The sequence below is a fragment of the Prionailurus bengalensis genome, chromosome X, assembly GCF_016509475.1.
Source record: "Prionailurus bengalensis isolate Pbe53 chromosome X, Fcat_Pben_1.1_paternal_pri, whole genome shotgun sequence".
Classification (NCBI taxonomy): domain Eukaryota; kingdom Metazoa; phylum Chordata; class Mammalia; order Carnivora; family Felidae; genus Prionailurus; species Prionailurus bengalensis.
In genome coordinates this window covers 19,754,344-19,773,316 of record NC_057361.1, presented here as the reverse complement: position 1 = coordinate 19,773,316, position 18,973 = coordinate 19,754,344, and the positions used below count along the sequence as shown (strand labels likewise).

General features: G+C 44.9%; 1 protein-coding gene across 1 annotated transcript in view; it reads right to left on the bottom strand.

Moving 5' to 3' along the window:
* PTCHD1 (patched domain containing 1) overlaps positions 1-18,973 on the bottom strand; it is a 54,892-nt gene that overhangs the window by 20,197 nt on the left and 15,722 nt on the right. The gene's annotated exons all lie outside the window — the stretch shown is intronic.

Sequence of the window (18,973 nt, the reverse complement as noted above, 5' to 3'; positions counted from 1 at the left end):
GGGTCTGGCTCCAGAACCCGTGCTCCCAGCGCCTCGCCACACACTTCTAGGTTAACAATGCCGGCAGTTGAATCAAGGTACGTGCTCACAACTAATGGCCACATTTGTGCTTTCACTGCCCCAGCCCTAAAAAATCACAAGTACTCAAGTTCACATAGGTAGGAGTGTGTGTACTCTACGGTCCAAGGCCTGTTCTCCGTGAAATGTGCCCGGTCTGCAACATGAGGCCGGTGGTGGACACGTGATGGGTGCCAGTTAGGCGAGGTAGACCTGTGCCTAAAACTGAGCGCGCTCTCTCTAGAGCAGAGATAGCCTCTGTGTATCTAATGGATAAAGAAAAACATTTCGTATGTAAAGGGAATAGTTTAACATCCAGTCACCACACTGTGACTATGCCATTATAACTCATAACCTGAGCATCTCCATGACCCTGATATATTTTCTCTTGAATCTGCTCTAGATGGATTATTTGTGAAGACATTCTGCTATGCATGTGCCAGGGTGTGTGGGATATTTATTATGCTCTTTGAAAATGTCGGAGGGGCACCAGCTGTCAGTCTTTTAGTTAGCACAGAGCATGAGTTGTTAACCCTAATTCTCAGTGTACCCTCCCCAACATCTCCTCGTGGGCGCCACCCCTCAGGTTGGGAAACACTTCATAGTATGACATTTGGCTGAAACATTTTGAGTTCTTTCCTTGACACACACACACACACACACACACACACACAATCTCCCAGAGATACCTAAGAGATTATTTTCATAAAACTCTAGCTTTTTGTTTTGATGCTTGGAGATTAATGAGGAGCAAAATGTTGTCAATGATTTTCAACTGTGAGTGTGTCTTTTTTATCCATTCTTCTTTCTCTAAGCATGGCCTGGTGAATTTTGATTAAAAGAACTTCCAGCTACAAAAAATCCCAACAATAAAGTTATTTTGGGGAGGGAAGAACCAAGAGGAATTTAAAGACAAGAGAGAGTTTTGATAACTGTTAAAAGACAGACTTTGCGGAAAGATCCAGAATAGGCTAGAAAAGGAGTGGTATTGAAAGCATGCATATGTGTAATATTTAGTGCATTGTTTGTTCCTATGAGCAGTCTAATAAATCTCCCTTAGAGTGATTACTAAATATGTCAAGAGAAAAAGATTGCCAAATAAGATGGTGTTAAGCCACAGGGTTGAACCCAGTTACAGCAAGGGGATATTTTCCATCCATTCTCTAAGGCGACCATGCCCTGATGGGTGGGGCATTGTAAACTATTTAGAGATCTGCCAGATCTGCAGATCTACTGCCATGACCCCTGGGATGACAGACCGAAGAAAGCAGCCACTGTGTTAAGTCCTCTCCCAGCAGATTGCAGGATGGAGACTTGGGCAGGAAGACCTTCGTGAAGGTGAACAAGGAAGGTTTCTAAGTTCTCAGTACGCGAGCTGCTGTGAGACTCAGCTGCTTTGAATTTCCAATGGAAAGGTGGGTGGAACATGTGTCACTCTTCCTTCTGAGTGGCAGGGAGATGCTGAGTGACAAACCATCCGGAGTGGGGGTGTTGGCTGAGGCCACCCACCTGGCAGGAGGAGTCTGTGGGATTCTACTGTGGGATCAGAGGGGAGAGGATGATGGAGGCATGGGGAAGAACTGAGACTCCCTTCTGTGACTTCTGAAACTTCTCAGTTCTGCTTTTTGGTTGTTGTGAAAGCATATCAAGTACACGCACTGTCTACTCTTGCCTGTCCACATGCTACCCGGATATCAACCTGTATAGGATGTTACTTTCCTAAAGAAGCCCCACTCAGGACAGTAGAGACATTAGTAGGTGTTCTTTGATATATTCACAGGGGAAAAAGGAAGCCAGGGATTGAAGCTATGCTCTTTTTTTTTTCTTTATACTTACTTTTAGTTTCTGCACTGGAAAAGGAAGGTGAAACTGATGACAGGTTAGTTTATAGTGATTTTATCTTTGCCCTTAAATTAATCTCTTCTCTTGGGTCTGGAAGGGATAAAGAAAGCCAGGAAAACATCAGAGCACAATAGTGAAATGGTGACAGAGACACTTCAGTCCGCAAAATGGACAACCTTAAGCTACACAGGCTTATTATTGAGCTAGGTAAGAGATCTTCAGAAAAAAGCAGGGGGAAATGACACAAAGTCATAGTCTTGACCCTTAATATAGTCAGAGTCTGTCGTGTGAATCAACACATAATCCATGTTTCCATACCTATGTATAGATTCTAGATTATTCACTCAACACACATTCAATAAGTACTCATCAAGTCTACCGTGTTGTCAACAAGAGGATAATTTCCCTGAATTTAGTGCACTCACACTCACACATGGAAAATCACAGAAGAGATAACAACATTCAAAACAAAGGCAATATTCTAACAGTAGCCAGTGCCAAGCACTTTGTACTGGTAAGGCCCAATCCAATGTCAATCTTGATCACAATATTTTCTGTTCTGTGTTTGCTGCCAAAGAGGCCAGAACTGAATGTTAAATCGAGATTGATTCCCAGGCTCTGAACATGCCACTTAAGCTGTTAGCTTCTCTGCTCTCATCACCCTTCAGGTGAAGAATGGTAACAGTAATAGTAACTGGTCTGCTAAGTTCTTTCTTTACAGTTTAAAAAATTTATTCAGTACAAGACCCTATGGAAATGATTAAATGATTACCTTCATTTTCTAGCTGGAGCAGTTGAGGCCTAAAGAATGTCAGTAGCTCACCTAAGCGGACCCAGTGAGTAAAGGGTGGAGGTAGGATCTTGGGTGCAGCGGGACGTGTGGCCCTAGCCCAGCACAGACCGGTTTGCACAAGGATGAAGAAGATTTGAGGAAGGGCCATGGCTGTAACAGAGCTGTGGGCTGGCCGTAGTTGGAGATCTGGGGTCCACTAAGAGAGACCAGAAATAATCCCAAGGGCCAAACCTCATCTGTAGATGGCAGCATTAGGTGGCGATACTAACAGGCAGCAAAGGGGATGGGTCTTGAGCCTACTGCCTTTTCTTATCCTCCATCCAGACTCTGTAGTTGCCAAATAAAACTTTTCAAAGACAGGCTTACCAAGAAGAAAGGCTGTGGGACACAATGGAACCCAGCAAAAAGAAGTTTTGGCTTCAAGTCTGGCTTCTGCTGCTTACGTAGGAGTGTCAGGGACCCTCAGAATGTCACTTTTTCAGGTCTCAGATTTATCAGTAAAAAACAGGAGGTTGGTTTAGCTAATCTTTACGGACAGACCCTTTTGGTTCTAACACGACATAATTCTAAGATGAGTGACATCCACATACTATGCGATCAGATTCTGGGTGAGAGAAAGTTAACTTCATAAATATCAATTTGAGATTTATTATAGCTGCTTGAAGCATGCTTTTCCAACACATTGATGTCCTTTTTAGGTCAATGACAGATCTGATAGTAGATGAAACCCAGAAAGAAAACCACAGGGTAGGGAAAATAGGTTTACTGAAAAAAAAAAAAAAAAGACTCCCTTCTCTGAGTGATTTCCCGTTCTGGGGAGGCACTGGCTCTTATAATCCCCTTCTGCCAGAGCCTGGGACAAAGCCAGTGTGGGCTGCCGGTCACGACAGGCCAGAGTCTAATTTCCTCTCTGCCTCTCCTTGGCACACTCAGATCTTGCTCAGAAGACAGCAGGGGCACCTTGTAGAGAGTACAGAAGGGATCTGGGAGGAAGGAAGTGTCCGCTCCCGAATGGTGATTAACACAGGAAAAATACCTGTGGGTTCACAGGATCTTTTAGGATACCTTTCAGGTCTTTTTGTATTTGTTTTTTGTTGAAAAGGGCCTGAAAGCCACTCAGCCAGGCCAGGCAATTAACAGGCTCTGGGAGGGGCCTCAAGGTGTCTTTGGCAACCTTGCCTGTGAGGGGAGACGTGGAGGAGGTGAGGGTCCCCCAGCTCCCCAGGGGGAGTCTGTCTGATGACCCACCTTTATTAGCTGCCTTCCATTCCTTGTCTCGCCTTCCCACACCCTCCTTCTGCCACTCACAAAGGAGCTGCATTCATTAAAACCTTTTTAAAGATTTATTTTTAAGTGATCTCTATACCCAACATGGGGCTTGAACTTACAACCCCAAGATCAAGAGTTGCATGCCCTACAAACTGAGCCAGCCAGCCAGGCACCCCCATTAAAACACCTTAAAAGGTGAGGTTGTCCGTTTGCTTTTCTAACTTGTATCATTTGCTCCCAAATAATTATCTACAAAGTGACACTAAATCAAAACTGCTTTAAAAATGCTTTCAAGGAATATCTGGTTTTCAACCCCAAATGATATGTTTTCTTCATTGAATCCCTCCAAATTCCAGGTCGTAATCTGGGTCTATATTGTGCAACTGTAAATAGGTAGGAACTGATTGGCAAGGGATCCCCACCCAGGACACAGGAAAACACCTTGAAGTGGACAGACCTGGTCTCGGCAGTTCATCAATTACGCTAGCTCCCTCGGTGTTATGTTCTGTCTTTGCATGATCTCACTCTCACCCACTCTCTTTCCTCTTCTTTTAATAGAAATGCATTACATCAGAACACCACAAGTCGCAAGTTGGGGATTGTTACCGTGATTCATTCGTAGTGCAGCCAAAAGCAAGTTAGTCATCCCTTAATAAGTGAACAGAAATATCATTCTGCCTTTGAAACATTACATGTTTGGAGGACGCCAAATTTAAGCTGTGGATGTAGCCAAACAAGTGACTATCTGTCTACACGCTTCTTCTATACATGTGCGCCTGGTGTCAGGCTGACCTGCTCCAGTGACGAAAGACAAATGGTGACTTCTGTCAATACTGTAGTGTCACCGGAGGTCCTGGAGAGTGGGATGTGTCGGTTCTTCTCCTTGCCTTACCAGGGGGTAAATGCTCTTATTGCAGATGTTGACACTAAAAAGCAGCCAAGAAAGCCCCACATTGTAATTCCCAAAACAGGCTGTTTGTCTTTGCAGCCTTGGCTGAAAAAGCAATGCAGCTTTTGATTTGAAGCAAATAAATCTGAGATTTTAGAAACAAAAAATAGTAATGATGAAGGAAAAGGCAACTACAATATCTCCTTGCATCTTTTGCCCGATTCCATATTGGTCTGGAGGAGAAAGACAATGAGATCCAGTAATCTCTGTTTCCATAGCCTGGGGGAATTTTCATTTGGTCTTAATTTTAAAAAATCCCTTGATACCATGAAGACCCCTGGAAACCTGTTATGTTAAACTCTATGATTAGAGTGGTTATCTTTGAATCCCATTGTCCTCACTTGACTTTCATGGTCAGGCTTAAGCTTTGGGTGAGCCACTTTGTGGGTCACGAGTTTTGCTGGATATCTGGTAAGAGGACAGGATGCTCTCAGAAATGGGAGAATGTCAAAGCTGATTGGCCAAGAGGCAAAGAGAAGTCCCAGAGAGCCAGATGCCTGAGGAATATGCAACAGCAGTTTTAATATTTGGCCAGGAGGCTACAAATCACTCTTCAAGGGATAGGAAAAACACGGTACCGAGGACTTCCAGGTCTGGAAAATGACTGTGAACCTGAGTGGGAAGAGCACTGGATCAGGAGTCACAAGACTTCCACTTAAATTCTGGTGTCGGGTCTTGCTGACCACATGAGTTAGAGATAAGTAAAAAATGAGCCTTTTAGAACATATATCATGCCACTTCCCCGCTCTAAATCCCTCAGTGGTTCCCCATGGCACTGAGAGCCAACACCTAAGTCCTGACTATAGCCAACAAGATGGCACATTGTCCTTGCTGATATCTCGGAACTCCTCTCTCACCATGCCCTAGTCACATGGCTCATCTTTCTCTTAGTTCTGCTAGGAATGTCCTTCCTCCAGATAGCTTTGCTTCCTTCCCTTCCCTGCCCAGATGTAATCGTCTTCCCTGACCCCACCCCCGATTGGAAACATCAGCATCCCTCGCTATCTCCGTCAGTTTTTCTCATTTAAAGTTTTTCATGGCACTGACTGTGATATGACATTGTGTTATGCATCTCTTTTTGTTTCTTTATTCTGCTGCCCCCACTGGAGTAGGAGTTCTACCGTGCTGGTGTGTTTGTCTGTTTGGTCTGCTTCCACATCTCCACCACCTAGAACAATTCCTACCACATTTACTCAATAGTTCTAGAGTAAACTTATGAAAATATAATAATCTTGTGAGTGAATGGATTTTAGTCTGCCTCATGGGCAAGAGGAGGGCCAAGTGAAGTGATGGAGTGCATGCATTTTGTAAACTCTAGAGGGATCCACAAATGTGACTGCAGTTATTACACAGCAGGGAAGCATGGAATGGTATTTCTTCTGGCACATGTCCCACAGCTATCCAGATGTAGCCCTAGAGTTGATTCCTGATAGTTCTGGTGCCCCGATCTTTCCTGGGTTTTGACAGTATCTTGTGCTTTAGTGTTCCCCAGAACACGTCAGAGTTCCCCAGCAGGATTAGGCTCCAGCGGCCCAGAGGGTAACTAGCTTCACAAGGTCCCTGTAACTTACCGCTTCCCTTCCCTGTTGCCTATTGCCATTCTCTTACCAGTGCTTGCTGGGATTGTCTTCCAAACATACTATTGGTATTGTGTCTTTGACTCTGGGCCAACTTGTGGAGGAACCCAAACTAAAATGATGACTTCAGCATTTAATTCAGTTTCGTTATCTGTAAAATGGGGATCACTCTGGCCTCATAGTGTCATTATGAGGATCAAGTGTGGAAAGATATCAAAGGCGTCTTCCCTGGCATTTACTGTTGCATTAAACCATATGAAATTGCCATTTCTGTAGGTAACAAAGTGGTTTGGTATTGGCAATTTGCTGTAGTTCACCTAATTGACCTTCAGTGAGGGTCTGTTCTTTCCCCCGTTGGCCTCTCTTCCTTTCCATGAGCCCTGACAGACCCAGCACCTCCCTTGTTGAAGTACCAGAGAGTTTTATTTGCTTTCCAAGGTACAGTTTGGTGGTACTGGGACAGGCTTTTAGGAAAAAGACAATGGTTCTGGGCTAGGAAAGTTCTCCCATATCCACAAACAAGACTGCAGATACTGTGGGCATGATGAGTCCCTGCATACAACTAGAATTCACACATTCAGCAGTTTTGGCTTAAGAAAAAAATGTAAAACAGTATAACCCACATCCCTGAAATATTTGAAACGGCAAATAATTAATAACAATATTAAATCTACAAAATTATGAAAAAATGTCTCTATCAGATGAACTCTTCGGCAATTTTTATTTCCTTCCAAGGATTTACTAAGGTTCTAATGAGCACTGAGTTTGAGAACAGTGTAAATTATGGCTGATATAAGAAGGAATAAGAAAAAAATTACACATAATGATGTGGTAATGGCACTCCTGAAGGATGGTCCATGAGCTTTACAAGACCGAGCATGTGATACAACTCAGAAAAGAGTGTTACCTGATGGTGCATTTTCCCATTGGAAATAATGGGTTTTTGTTTCGTTTTGTTATCAAGGTTCTCCAACAAAACTACTGCCCTTAAAACTCAGAGTAGTGATGCCAGCCACTGCCCTCCTTTTCTGGATCTGGAAAGAGGCCTTATGGAGCAAATAGTCAAGGCTATGATTCAGCTTCCTTGGGCCCGGGCCCTTCTGGGAAGTGCTCGTGTTGGTGACACAGTCTGGCTCGGTGGACGTAGGCTGCCTGTGCTCACCTGCCAGCTTTGGCACTTAGTGACTGTGTGATCCTCGACACTAAGCTGGAATAGCTCTCTGTGCCTCACTTTCCTCATCTGTAAAATGGGGCCGATCATAGTACCCACCTCAGTGAGATTGCTGGAGGATAAATGAGAAGTTGAATGTGCACTGGTCGATATGGTCTCTGACAAACAAGCGGTTCCCAGTAAAGGTTTGTGAGCAAAAACAAAATACTCCGTTCCTACCCTCTATCTTGCCTTGTCCCCCATAACGTTTTTTTTTTTCTTTAACTCAACAACAGTTCCTCAGTTGGTCTTGAAAAGTATATTCAGTGAAATGGAAAGGTGACATATTTTTGCTCACATCTTTGCTGAGAAACTAGGGGATAAGTGCATACATCGATGCAAATATTTGAAGAGAGTAGCTGGGCAGTATATGTTTAAAAGTTGGCACTCCCCAATTCCAGGATCAGCTCCTACCCTGACACCATCCCACTTTTTCCAGGTTCGCTGCCTAGTTACATTACCGTGCACATCAGAGCAGGCCAGGAACTGTAGCGGGGCAAAGGAAGAAAACTGAAAGGTATTAAGTGCGTACTTTGTGCTGGGCCTTGTGCAGAGAATGCTGCCCGTGTTCACCTCATTTCATCCTCATGGGAATTCAGGGAGGTAGACTGTTACATCCACATTCACAGGTGGGGAAACTGAGCCTCAGGGAGCTTAAATAACTTGCCCATGGTCACAGATTTAGTATATGGATCAACCCACATTTAAATCCTGGGCTGGGTACATTGTTCCCCAACTGGAGTTCCTTTGGCAAAGTAAAGACTTCATATCCCAATGTCTATGCTCTGGCCATTTGGATATTGATAAATTTGTGTTTGGGGATTAGGCTTCAGCACAGTCAAGCCACAGCATGAGATGTTCAGCAGCAGTTATGAACTGAAAGTGGTGATGACATAACAAAGTCAAGGAGCCAAACGTGACAGAGCAGCCGAGACCAAAGTACTGAACACTGGGACCCCGCAAAGATATTTACAACAGAAAACTCAGAGAGGAGCCACCAGCCCATTACCAATGACAGGCATGCACAGCCAGCTGGAGATGAAGAAGACAGACGTGTAGAGATGAGACTTTCATCAGTCTAAACAGCATCCTTTCTGTCTTGTATGTTTCCTGTGTGACTACCGGCCTCTTGCCCCATGCACACACAGAAGGAAAAAGAGAAAAAACACTTTACAGAACATGCTGGCGAATGGGCCTGGCAATTTGGGAATTTATTGCAAAACACTGGATTGAAGTTGGGGATCCTGCGGGATGCATGTATCGCCCCTCCCCAAAGGCTGATCAAGACCAGAATATATATGTGGCCTGAGGGCAAGGACTCTGTTCCACTCCATCCTGTATCCCTGGCACATACGGGAAGTCCAACAACAATGTACTGACTGAGACTTCCATGTTTGTTCCTTCTCGCTGATTTATATTTTCTCTGATGACATTGAATGATACTTCACTTGTACCCAAAGGCTACTCTGCTGCATGCATATCATTTCCATCTTAAGTAAACAGATGACATTGAATTTAGTCTCGTCGCTTATGCTGCAGACAAATGGCTGATCTCATTAGATAAATGGATATGGTTAGACTATAATCTAAAAAATATAAGAGCAGAGAAACAATTTCGGTAGGAGATTGGATACTGAAATAATTATGTATTATACTTAATTACAGAGTAGCTTGAATTTTTGTTGTGTATTTGTTGGATTTCTATTTTTGGAGAATTCTTTTTAAATACAGAAAAGTTGAGAGATACAGAGCTGGTGGCATGCACTAACCAATTCTGAGATTCTGCCTGAAGTCCTTCTGCTAGACTCTTACTTAAGTTTCTTGAGGTAAAACTATGTCTTAATGTTTCTTATCTCCCCAGCGTTTATGTTAATATCCAGCATAGTGTAGACACTTAATATATGTTCAGTAAATGGTTCATTGCTATAATTGGTGATGAAATGGAGATAACTTTCTCCCAGCAAAGCAAAAATGCTGTGGCCTCCCACCTGCTGCCTATCTGAGACCCATCACAGGTTTTACATGTGCGAGCCTTGCAAAATTTAATCACCCAAATCTGTGAGCCATTGCCAGCATTAAAGCAAGATAGAATCACCCAGAGTGACATCTTTGGACATGAAAGCAGTCTTTGCTCCTGGCTGGGTGAAGCCACGTCACTCAGACAACCAAGCGGAAGCCATCTGTCAATGCCAGCAAGGCTGGTGTGCTTAGGGCAAGTAGATGGAATGTTCTGAGGACACTATAGATGCGCTCCACCTCTGCAGCAGTGAGCTGAACTGGGCTATACGAGAGCCGAATTCCACAAAACATCCGAGCCTTGCCATGGAAGGAAGTTGCAATGGTGGGAGGGTAGGAAGTAGTTAGAGGTGTAAGGGGTTTTCCCAGATTCCTTTCCTGGAGGCCTGATGACAGGATAGTGTCACCTGTAATAAAAGTGTAGGTTCCATCAGCAGTGATGGGTCTGAAAACCAAAGCATTGCCGTCTCATGCCTGCTGTGAGGCATAAATGGATGAAGTCGTATTAGTGCTCACATCCTCTGAGACACCCATAGATAAGGAGAGCATCCTGCTTTGCTTGTGATGGTCCCACATTATGCCTGGTGTTTCTCTGAAATTAACATGCCCTCCTGCACTCTCAAAAGTATTCCAGTCTGGATGATAAATTATACGATCACCCCACCCACGGACAGCATTAATACAGGGTGGGGGGCAGAATCTTCAAATAGACATGACATTGGATGTAGGTACATGAGAGTTTTTATATTTTATGTAGAGCTTGAGGCAAACAAAGTCCAAATCACACAGGGCCTTGTCTGCTGAACTTGGGAGACAGACTTTGTCCTGCTGGCAACTGGGTGCCAATGGAGAGTTTCAAGCAGAGGATGAGATGATCAGAACCGTGGGCAGATTACTCTGTGTGCAGTGTGGTAGACAGACTGCGAAGGCTGGAGAGCAGAGGCAGGGAGATGCAAATGAAGGTCTGAACCACGGTGGACATATTGGCATGAAGAAGGCAGAACACTGATGTCTCTACTTTCTTAAAGATCTGTACAGCTTAGCCCAGGGAGTAAGCCAGGTAGTCCAATGTGATGACAATTCTTAGACCCATGGTACCGATTAAGCATTTGAGCTGCTACATCAATGGATTGTAGATTTATAAAGGTACAGATCTAGCTGATGTGTGGCCTCTCACTCTTCTGTGCGTATGCCTCCCAAATGCAACCACAGACTGCACAAATACAGAAGTTCTTGGCCAATCGCTTCAAGTTCCTCTGTCGCAGATGCACTTGGCACCCTGCTCAGATCCTCTAGTGCTCACCTCTTGAGAGCACACCTGCCTGACTGCAAATGCCAGCGCCCATGCTTCTTTGTCAGAGAGCCCACTCCGCCATCTGCTTGGCAGACCAGAAGTTCTGGGGCATTAACACCCCCTGGGAGCAGACTTCAACCAATGACAGATGGGACTTGGCATGGAAATACCCTGTTTCCCTCCCCATGGGTGGGACTATTCATGGGTGAGTGTGTTTTAAATTGGTTTCCAGAGCTTCCCTGGTGGGGCTGTGCTCCATTTCCTTCCAGCCGTGGCCTGCCTGTCACACACCAGTTCAGGCTCCTTCCCCTTTCTGCCTCCTTCCACTTGCTGCCCTGCTCCCCTCTGGTTGCCTTTCACCTCCCAAATCTGTACTTGATTTCTTGTTTCAAGGTCTGTTTCTGGGGGAACCCCAACTAAGAGAATGTCTAACAATGGTCAAAGTCTCCGGAATTAGTTTCCTGCTGTTCCCAAAACACTAAAGCATTCTAAAACCAACTCTCAGTTTCCTGTGTATTAAAATGCGGTTATGTCAAAAGAAACAGACTCTTAGCCGTAGAGAACAAACTGATGGTTACTGGAGGGGAGGTGGGAGTGGGGAGAGGTGAAAGAGGGGATGGGGATTAAGGAGTCCAGTTGTCATGATGAGCACCGGGTGATGTACGGAAGTGTTGAATCACTATTATTGTACACCTGAAACTAATACGACACTGTATGTTAACTGGTATTTAAATAAGAACTTAAAAAAATAGAGTACTTAGCGCTCCTCCCTCAAAACACCCCAAACCCAAATATGGTTATGTCAAAATAGAATAAAACGCAACCCTGAGGGAGGAATCTTTCGAGCTTCTATTCATCCTCAATCTTTTGACAGTGGACAGATTTTTTGGGATGATGCAACAAATATTTCTCACGCGGCTCTGATGAGTTCATGAGTGCAGATGGCCGGTGCTGTCAGCTGCACTTCTCCCTCGTGTGGGATATTGTCCAGTCTTTTCATTAAAGTCTAAAGCTAATAGCATGGTGGGGCTAGGGTATACTCATGACAAGAACGCACTGTAACTCGTGCAGAAGGGCTTAGGCCTACCTCCTGCCAGGAACAGAGAACTGTGAGATGACATGATCGCTCGTCTTTCTTCTTGCTGACGATAAAGGAAGCAGGCATTTCTTCGGCTTTCACTGTATTTGAAAAAAAATACTCAGAGACACAGCAGCCTCTTTGCATCCTTCTGGAATAACTCAGCAGGTAAGGTCTGAGGCTTTGGTGTTCTCTGTTGACGGCAAAGGCTGGCATATTGCCCAAGTTGGATGAGAGTTCCTATCTTTACACTTCTAGATTTCTGCTGTTATGGTGGTGGTAGGTGTGTGGGAGAGACAGCTGATGTGTTCACTGGATTCCTTCCCAGGCAGTGATGTGCCTGGGGAGTATGTGCCGGTGGAGGCAGTCTTCATGCACCGGCCCTGCTGCTGGTACAGGTGTTGAAAGTGTCCATGATGGCAGTGTGTCGGACGTCAGTAAAACTAAGATCATCTGTCTGCCAAGACTCAGGCTGCCTTCTTGTCATTACCATCGTTGCATGCTCTGCACTGCTGGGATGGGAGTGACTCTTCCACCTTATGAACAGGACGGCTGAGTAGAATGTATGTGTGTGTGCTCTTCACTTTTAAGGTATGATGTCTCTACAGGAACATGTGCAGATCTTAAGTGTACCGCTCAGTGAATTTTAGATGTACATACCTATATGAGTATCACTCAGATCACAATAGAACAACTGCAGCATCCAGAAGGCTCCCTCATCTTCCTTCCCAGTCAGTCTCCCCACAACCTCCAGAGCAAAGTGCTTCTGATTTCTGTCAACATTGATTAGCTTGCTTATTCTGAACTTCTGATAAATGCAGCAGTGCTGTCTGCACTGATGTGTGTCCGCCTTCTTCTACTCAACCCACAGCTTGTGAGCTTCACCCATGTTGTCTTTAGCAGTAGTTTGTTACCTATTTTTGCTGTGTAGGATTTCATTGCATGAAGATACCACAGTTTATTTTTCTTCTCCTGTTGGTGGACCTTTTGGGTTATTTCCAGTTTGGGGTTATTAGAAATAAAAGTGTGGGGCGCCTGGGTGGCTCAGTCGGTTAAGCGGCCGACTTTGGCTCTGGTCATGATCTCACGGTTCCTGAGTTCGAGCCCGACATCGGGCCCTGTGCTGACAGCTCGGAGCCTGGAGCCTGCTTCAGATTCTCTGTCTCCCTCTCTGTTCGTCCCCTGCTCGCACTCTGTCTCTCTCTCTCAAATATAAATAAAGATTAAAAAAAATTTTTTTAGAAGGAAATAAAAGTGCGATGAACATTCTTGTGCAAATCCTTTGGTGGCCACATGCAGTCGTGTCTTTCAGGTATATACAGTGTGGTGTGGCTATGTGTTTAACAGGAAGCTCATCAACGAAAGCAGCTCTGACTCAGAAGCGTTTGTAAATATCCCACTGTGGCCCAATTTCAAGCTACCCAGGGGATGTGAGTTAGAAAGGGATATGCCAAATCAGCTCTCAGGAGCCAGTAACAGCCAGCCTCAGGACACCACCCGTGAGTGGAATTTGGGGATCAGAGAGTAAGCATATATTTAAAGTTTTCCAAAGGGATTGTACCATTTTACATTCCCACCAGCAACGTGTTAAAGTTCTAGTTGCCCCATATCCTCCACAGCACTTAGCATTGTCGGTCTTTGAAACTGTTACCGTTCTGGTGAGTGTGTACTGGTATCTCATTTTGGTTTCGGTTTGCACTTCCACGCTGCCTGAAGCTAACTAAGCGCCTTTGCACGTGCACATTAGCCATGCAGCTGTCATCTTTTCCAAAGGGCCTATTCCAGCCTTTTGCCCTACTGGGCGTATTGGCTTGTTTCGTCTTTTCCTTACCGATTTGTAGGAGACTATCTAATTCAAGATAACTGAGACTGACTACAGAGACTGAAAGAAAGAGGAGCGCTGGACGCAGCCTGGCATGCTAGAAAGAACCTGACAAAGGGGTCACGGAGACTTGTGTTCCTAGCTCACGAAGTGACCAGCTGATAACATGGAGCAAATTCCCCTTCTTGAGCCTCACCGTCTTCATCATCACAATGGGATGATGGTCTAGAAGCATTGTTCATTCTGAATGAGATGATGCAGACGGTGTGCCTGGCAGAAGAGCACATCATGAGTTCTTCATAAGTGTTGGCACCTCTCCCCACTGCCATCAGAAAGTGTCGCTGGCATCTTCACCCATAGTTTCCTGAAGCACATGATGGTTTTAACGTAACGCCTGGAAATCCCATAGTCTTCCTGGCTGACCGGTGGTGTTCTTGTCGTAGAGCAACTGCCCGTCTCTTGATGTGAGGGTTTCATTCTCTGTGAGAAGCAGCATGTGTCTTTTTTGCGGAGGCACGATGGCAAGGTTTGCGATCATATTCTGCAGTGCCGTATTTGATGTGAGGCAGGAGGATGCGCAGGGCACTTTTTAGAGCCCCGTCCTCTATCTGAGGGCGAAGCTGCTGTGGGCCGGCAGCCACGAGGAACGGGCCGCTTTGGAAAGGGCCGCCCAGTGAGCAGTCAAGTCCCAGTCCCCAACCCTCCCTTTGGGGGGTTAGGCCTTGCAAGGAGTGATGTGCCTGGCTCATGCATCACCTCCTCCAGGAAGTCTGCCCTGAGATCCTCCCAGGTCCCCTGCATGGGGACACATCTGTCTCCTCTCTTGTCATATGAGAAGGACATCTTCTTTCAGCTCTTTGAGCCTTGTTCTTTGTTACGTCCCTACTCCCAGCACAGTGCAGGCACACAATACTCAAGACACAAATGTTCTGGACAAGCCAGCAGACTCCTGTCTGATCGCCTCAGCATCACTGGTGTGCATTAAGCAGTTTCCTCTTTCATGTCTTGAAACCTAGTTAGATACTGCAAATGAGTGAGCAAAAGTACTAGCTACTTCACAAAAACTCAGAAGGAAAAAAAGCAGAACAAACAAAAAAAGCAAACAAGGGGAACCAGAACATGTGGGGAAAGGTGACTATTGCAGTGAGTATATGTACTTTCATGTCTAAAGGTAAAGATGCTGTGGCAATTTACACACAAAACTAAACAGTACAGCAATGTTTTTCCAGCCCAGCCCTCAAGGGAATACACAGGCAGGTATTAATATGTGCAGCTCCTGAAAGAACAAGAGATTAGAATTAGGAATAAAGAGATTTTTAAATTCTCAGTCTATCATTTCCTCTCCCTTTTTCCAAGCTTTAGTAGCTTTATCAGAATCGATAGAAACAAGCCTACAGATTTCAAACTAAGTTTAGGTTCATTTCAAAAAATGGATGAGCTTACGTGTTACTCTGTTACCTTGTAAATAACATAGCTAGTAGAAAGCTGAGCTGTAATAGAACATGGGACACAGAAGTATCCTTGCAAATGCCACCTGAACAATTTTTTCACATTAACCATTTAAAATAATCGTTAAACTCTGCCATGTGCTTATGCATTATTATAATGGATATGAGAGGGTTTTGTAACTTCTCTTTTTAAGTTAAAAAGCGGGCAAAAATGTCCTTAAAGGGGAAAACCGGAATGCTAAAGAGCAGACCATTTTGAAATGGGAACATTTTCACGGTGCTTTGCACACAACTTTGTAAAGACAGCCCTCAATGGGCAGCAAGCAACTCTCAGTAGGGAATCCCCAGATTGTTTTTGTGAGGGGAGACTGGTGGCTTTGGCAGGTCACCCTGTAAAAGACAATCCATTAGCCATCGGCCGCTTCCCCCTTGCGGCTCTGAAGACTCGGTGCATTCTCCCAGAACACCTTCCATGGAACCTAGGGGTTTATTAGCAGTGAGGGCTGACATCACAGGCTACATGTGCCTGCTCTCCTGCTGCTCCAGCAGAGCAGAGTCAGTGACCACACTCGGCACCTGTTGCAGAGTTTGGAAGGGTTCCAAAACACAGCCTCACGGGAGCAAAAACCAACCAACCCAACATGCAAGTCTTGGGTGGAGGAAGATGGATACAGTATCTAGGTGGATTTAGGAGGAAGGTCGGGCTAGCAGCACTAAAAACAAGGAATTTCATCTTTTCTGGAAGCTTTTAGCTCAGCCTCCTGGAGATTTCTTTGTTTGTGTAAATATTTCACACTTTGAGTTTAACAGAAAGTTGTTGTTTTTAATAAGCTGAGGTTGTGCTCAGATGGCACAAATAATCGGACTCAGGTTTTATTTTCATTAAAAGGGGTATTTGTTCAGATAAGCCATGGGAAGATAGCTAGGTTGCAAGCATTATGGATTTCTGTGCTGGAACTCCCAAGTTTCACAAATTTCCTCAACATAAAACAAGGGGAAGAGGAAGGGCTACCTCCCTAATTTATCCTGGCTGTCTCTTTGCTGCCTCCTCCTCCTCTACCGGTTAGCGGCACGACTGGATTGCAAACCTGTGAGGTTTACCCTGCACTTCCCGCCTCCTCAGCCTCAGCCAGCTGCTCTCAACCCTGCTCATTTGAACCACCTGTGGAACGCTGCAAACTCAGAGGCCTGGGCCCAGCTTCGCCCCTCGGAATTGGAATGTTGTGGCGAAGACTCTGGCATCTGTATTTTAAAAAGCTTCCCGGGGGCCTATACACACAGCCACCGACAATCCTGGAATCATTCCTCCAGTCCTGCCGATTCCACCTCCCCAGTGTCTCCAATCCATCCCTCGTGTTCCATTTCCATTGCTCCAGATTTGGGGATAGCCCTGATAATATATCTGGACGACAGAGACCACTTCCCAACTCATCTTTTTTGCTTTTAGTCAATCCTCCAACTGCCACCAGATTTATGTTTCTAAAACACAGATTCAAACCTGTAGTCCCTCTGCTTTAAATCCTCCAATGGCTCCCCTCCGAATGAATGATGGAGCCTGTTTATTTCTTAGATGATGATGGAGAACAGCTGATCCTCATCCTAGGCAGGATCTGTCTTGGCTTAAAATGCTTTCTTTTTAAGCTTTTCTTTGAAAATAACTTAAGACTTGCAAGAAGATGTAAATGTAGATCAGAGTTCCTGTATATCCATCACCCAGCTTCCCCTGATGATAACTTCTTACATAGCCATAGTACATGATTAAAATGATGCAACTAAGGGGGGGCGCCCAGGTGGCTCAGTCTGTTAAGCGGCCAACTTCGGCTCAGGTCATGATCTCATGGTCCGTAGGGTTGAGCCCCGCATTGGGTTCCGTGCTGACAGCTCAGAGCCTGCAGCCTGCTTCGGATTCCCTGTCTCCCTCTCTCTCTGCCCCTCCCCCACTCATGCTCTCACACTCTCCCTCTTTCTCTCTCTCTCAAAAATAAACATTAAACAAATTAAAAAATCATGAAACTGACTTTGGTACAACATTATTAACTCAACCACAGGTCTATTTGGATTTCTCCAGTTTTTACACATACTGTGTTTGTATGTGTCTGTGTGCATGTGCACATAGAATACTATGACATTTTATCACAAGCTAAATACAGTTTAAGAAGTATCTCTTTTTCTGTGTAGTAGTGGTTCTCAACTGTAGTCACACATTAGAAGTTCCTGGGGGATGGGATGCCTGGGTGGCTCGGTCGGTGAAGCATACACCATCAGTTCAGGTCACGATCTCGTGGTTCATGAGTTTGAGCCTCCCATCAGGCTCTGCACTGCCAGTGCTGAGCCCGCTTCAGATCCTCTCTTCCCCTGTTTCTGGCACTTCCCTGTGTTCTTTCTCTTTCTCAAAAATAAATAAACATTAAAAAAAAAAAGAAGTCAAGGGGGAGCTTTAAAAAAGTACCCATCTCAGACCCCACTGTAGACCATGCTTTCGGTCTAGCTTTTCTCAGATTTTCATGTGCACACAAATCAATCGGGGATCTCGTAAAAATGCAGACTCTGATCTAGTGGGTCTGGGTGGAGCCTGGGATTCTGCAGTTCTAACAGGGTGCCAAGGGATGCCACTGCTGTTGCTGCTGCTGCGAGTCTGTGGACCACATTTGGAGTAGGCCACCCTGTTGCCAGACCCAGAGAATGGGAATCTACGGGTGTGAGACTTAGGCGTGGTGGGTTTGAGTTCTTCCAATGATTCTGCCATGTAGCCAGGGTTGAGAACCACTGAGCCATGTGATGGAATTTGAACGATGGGACCCTTGGAGGTCACATAGTTCCAACTTCTATTTGAACCATTCTAGGTCATTTCCTTCTCCTCTGATGAGCCATCCAAATGCCAACCAACCCTTGGAATTAAGGAATCCTCCTTTCTACATAACCCACACTGGTTTTCTGAGATTTAAAACTATCAGGTGCGAACTCTCTCAATTTGCCTTTCAGTTCCACTTCAGTTTCTTCTCTGTGCTGTTGCCCATCTTGAGACAAAAGGGAAGATGAGACTCTCAAACCAGAATTTTGCTAAAGAGATGGCTTCTGATTTGCTACCTAGTCTCTCCTCATTCACTTGTCACTTGCCCTCCATGTCCATAGGTATTAGACCAATGCTCACTTTCTTTAGCACTTGACAAGATTCACTTTCAGCTACTGACCTTGTTTTCTGTCTTGCAGAGAAAAACCTAAGCCATCAGATGGAAATTACCTTCAACTTCCTGCCACCATATCTATAAAAATATTCACATCTATATGTTTCTGTCCTCTCCTCCTGTGGAAATCAAGGTCATGACCCCTACTCTAAGATCCATTTCTTCCATTAGATTCTGGCTTTCCTTTCCTTCTTCCTAGTCTTGTTTATCTCCTCCAACATGTCTCTGTTTCTACTAGTTCCTTACCATGAGCTTTGAAATACACTGATGTCTCTCCCATGTTAAAAAACAGGCCTCATTGACCCTACTTCACTTCCAGCTTCTGCCACATCTCCCCTTCTTTAAGGAGCTCTTTATATTTTCTGTCTCCAACCACACTTCAGAGAGTGATTCATGCTTGCTAACTTCATTTCCTCACCTCCCACTCACTCCT